The following is a 4,492-nucleotide window of genomic DNA, read 5'->3' as shown; positions in this document are numbered from 1 at the left end:
AAGTTCAAAGCACATTAATGTATATCCTTTTTTTTTTTTTTGCTCTTTTATTTTTTTTGACCAATGTCATCTAAGTGTGCCGTGGAAGTTTAACTATAGGTTCATATGTGCCATGAGATAAAAAAGGTTGAAAAACACTGGTATATTTTTCCTGGGTATAGGAATTCAGGCATTTGAAGACCATTTTTTTATATTCAAAATATGTTAATCTCCTTCTCATATTTCCATGTCTGGCCTCAACCATTAATGTTATAACTAGATTTTTATTCTCCTTCCAACCTGGGAAACCTGACCTTCATCTAGAATAAGGTTTACTAAAAACAGAGTTTATTTTCTTCTTCCAAAATTCAAATTTCTGCTACCAGCATATTACTTGAATTACAAACATATGCTCTCACATTTTAAAAAATAATTTCTTCATCCTTGAAGAATGCCTCAGACTTATTTTTCCATGATAATCCTTATATGATTTCTATTTCCCAGTTGTACATCTAGTCTACAGGAATAGCCCTATTCTAGCTTTTCCTGCCTTGCAGGAGCCAGAACTTTTTTTTTTTTTTTTTTTTGAGACAGAGTCTCACTGTGTGCACGCCCTGGGTAGAGTGCTGTGACATCATGGCTCACAGCAACCTCAAACTGTTTGGCTCAAGTGATCCTCTTGCCTCAGCCTCCGGAGTAGCTGGGACTACAGGTGCCCACCACAGTGCCTGTCTAGTTTTTCCATTTTTAGTAGATACAGGGGTCTCACTCTTGCTCTGGCTGGTTCTGGCCTGAGTTCAAGGGATCCACCTGCCTCGGCTTCCCAGAGTGTTGGAATTCTAGCCTTGAGCTCGGAGCCAGATTTATCAGCAAAATGAGTTCTGATTATGTGAAGCACTTACTATTTGTTTCTTTTTTGGTAATCTTGAAGTGGCTGCCAATTGTGTCTTGAAATTCGGAAATGTAGTTCTTCATAAGTTGTTCACAGCACACTTCTCCCATCATCCTAATTTCCTAGGTTTTCGCCCATCCTCTCTGTAGTTACGGAACAAATCATGACGTGTATCTGACATGTCTTTGGGCATGTTGGAGACAGTATTGGCCTATCGCTACCGTGTCTATGACACACAGACACCCACACACCTTCTCTCTCCGTGTCCTTCTGAAGGCTGCTTCAGATCTGACCTGTGCATTGCTGACGCTCAGAGCCCCTGGATTATAACAGCAGCCCTGTCTCTAATTTTTTTTTTTTTTGCTTTTATGTCTTTATTTTTTTATTATTGTTATTATTCTTTTTTAATTTTTTATTGTTGGGGATTCATTGAGGGTACAATAAGCCAGGTTACACTGATTGCAATTGTTAGGTAAAGTCCCTCTTGCTATCATGTCTTGCCCCCATAAAATGTGACACACACCAAGGCCCCACCCCTCCCTCCATCCCTCTTTCTTTTGTTACTATGCAATTGGGGAAAGCCCTGACTTGGGTTTTCCTCACTCTCATTGCCAATGAAATGAAGGAGATACTTCCTAAGGTGGATTTCATATTGAACTTTCATGACTTCCCCTGCAATGAGAAATCTGGTTTCGATCAACCGCATGTGGCTAGAACCCCACCAGTCACTTGCACCATTTCAGTGACCGTTCGGTGCCCGTCTGTTGGTGTGGAGAGATGTATGTCTGTATCACGTATTTGTTCCCATGTAAAACGCAAACTCTCCTGGACTGTTCCTGCTTCCGTCATGCAGTGGGCATCCAAGAAACGTCCAAATCCTTAAAAGAACAAGTAATGACTTTTCCTACGCAATTTAGTTGTGTTTCTAAAAGATTTCTGCCTCCAGAGAAATACGGGTATGAATAATTATCATTTCCAATAATGACTGGCTGGCCAAAAAACACGAACTTGCATTTTTAAAATGTGCTATTTGCTTACCCTTTAAATCCCAAGAACAGTTCCTATGAATGAGGGCTCTTCAACAATGTCTTTTAAATGTATCCCAGCTACACCCCCCTCCCCGCCCAAAAGAAGCCAAATGATACATGTTGGGAGCTCAGTTCTCCTCCACATCTCTGCCATCCCTTACTTAAAAAAATTCCACATCATACAGCAGTGCCCAATGTGATCATTAAATAAAACTGTAATTAAGGTGACATCAGCAGTTTCGGTAATGAGAGTCTTGCTGTACCAGTAAGAGTAAAAATAACATTCCCTGGCGCTGAGATGGGGCAGCTGTGGTTCATGCTGGGAACGTACCTTGGCAATTTAACATGACTAATTGTACGAGCTATTCTTCACAGGGGATTGCATTCATCTCCAAAAGTTCTTCCATCTCCGTGGTGCATCCAAGGGCTGCTGTTTCTCCCTTGCTTCGTAGCAGCCCCCTACATCCCATTTTCATAGTCCTCAGCTGGGTATGATGGGAGTCTTCCCGATGGCTGCCTGGATAAGCTGCCAATTTCTGACTTTCCAGTTGTGAACAGACTAAGCAGAAGGTGGGCAGCGCATGTGAGCTGGTTGTTGAGTGGGGCCCGCCAGGGCCCTGGTCAACTCTTCCATTCTCACTGGGATGTTCTGAGTGTTAGAATTTTTATGTGTGTTACTCGAGGGAGTAGAGCTAGCCTGAATCTAGCCATCTGTAAAAATCATAAGGGCCAGGCATGGTGGCTCACACCTGTAATCCTAGCACTCTGGAAAGCCATGGCAGTAGATTGCCCAAGCTCATGGGTTTGAGACCAGCCTGACCTAGAGCAATACCCCGTCTCTAAAAATAGGTGGGCATTGTGGCAGGTGCCTGTAGTCCCAGCTTCTTGGGAGGCCGAGGCAAGAGAATTGCTTGAGTCCAAGAGTTTGAGGTTGCTGTGAGCTATGATGCCACAGCACTCTACCCAGGGTGACAGAGTGACACTCTGTCAAAAAAAAAAAAACATAAGAAAAGGGCTTTTTACCCATTATTTTGAACCTATCTAGAGATAAAGAGCTTTTTGTCCTTTACTTTGAGCCTGTCTGGAGATCACTCAGCACGAATAGAGTGGCATGACTACTCATGACTTCTAGGCACGTCGGTGTGGTTGGCCAAGGGTTTCAGCAAAGCAATAGCAGCCTGGTCTGGGAAGGCAGCAGCATCTCCGGAGAGAAGACATTGCAAAGTCTTCTTTGAGCCACATAGTAAATAGTAACTCAACATTTTGAATTATAGTGTGTCTTACATTATAGTTCTGTTGGACAGTGCTGCTATAGCATTCATCAGAATGAATGGTAATTATTTACTTAACTGTATCTCTCACCTACCAGACTTTAAGCTCCCTAAGGGCAGGAACCATGTGCTCTGCATCTTTAAACAGAGCTTGGCACGTAGCAAACATGGAAAAGAGAAAAATGGTCTAAACATACATTTATATCTTTAACATTTCTGGTAGAAACATTAATACCACAAGAAAGTGAATTAATAATACCACCTATTTAACTGGACATACAAATTAAAATTTCAACATGTAATCAACACAAAAAGACTGAAGGAGCTATTTCACATCATTTATTTCTTACACCTACTAAGTCTTCAAAATCTAGCATCTATTCCATAATTATAGCACATCTTAACTTGGACACTAAATTTTCATTGCAATTGAAATATAATGGCGCCTGTGGCTCAAAGGAGTAGGGCACCAGCCCCATATGCCGAAGGTGGTGGTTTCAAACCTAGCCCCGGCCAAAAACTGCAACAACAACAAAAAAATAATAATGATCAATAGTGATCCCTATTAATGTTTTATGAACTTCACAGTTGAAAAATAGATTTGTATACTCAGGCTCTTCCGATTATACTTAAAATGCTTCCAATAACATGAGGGCGTATTGGTCTTTGAATTTAAGTTTATCTCCTCTGACCCTATTTGGATAGCCTTGATCACTTTCTCTTGCCTGATTGCGATGGCTAAGACTTCCATTGCTATGTTGAATAGCAGGGGAGACAGTGGGCATCTTTGCCTCATTCCTGATCTGAGTGGAAATGTTTTCAATTTTACACCATTCAATATGTTATTTATTTTGTTAAAAATTAAAATACATTTTTGCAGTCACACTAGCTACATTACATGAGCCTCATAGCCATGTGTGGCTAGTGGGTAACAAAGTGGCAGCATAAATATAGGGGGTGTTTATAAAGCATGGTGGTGGAGGATGGGATGGAAGATTAACTCGGTTTATAGCAGAAGCCCCACTCTCAAACTCTTCTTGGGCTAGAAATTGTGTCTTCTTCCCTGCAACATCTATAATGTCCAGGAGGAAGTAATCTCCTCAGCTTAGACTATAACTATATGTGAGGTTGAGCAATCAAGTTCATGAACTCATCCTGGAAAACATGCTCCCTACCTCATTGCTGAACCATGATTATCTTCCAAGTACTCTGCTTGGGAAGCTATGCACTGATGCCAGGAAAGTCTGATTCTTAAATACGACTGCTGCTATCAGATTTACTGTTTTTATTTTAAGCCAATAAGAATGCTGTGATTGATTTCA

The sequence above is a fragment of the Nycticebus coucang genome, chromosome 2, assembly GCF_027406575.1.
Source record: "Nycticebus coucang isolate mNycCou1 chromosome 2, mNycCou1.pri, whole genome shotgun sequence".
NCBI lineage: Eukaryota > Metazoa > Chordata > Mammalia > Primates > Lorisidae > Nycticebus > Nycticebus coucang.
Note: the sequence above shows the minus strand (reverse complement) of the source record.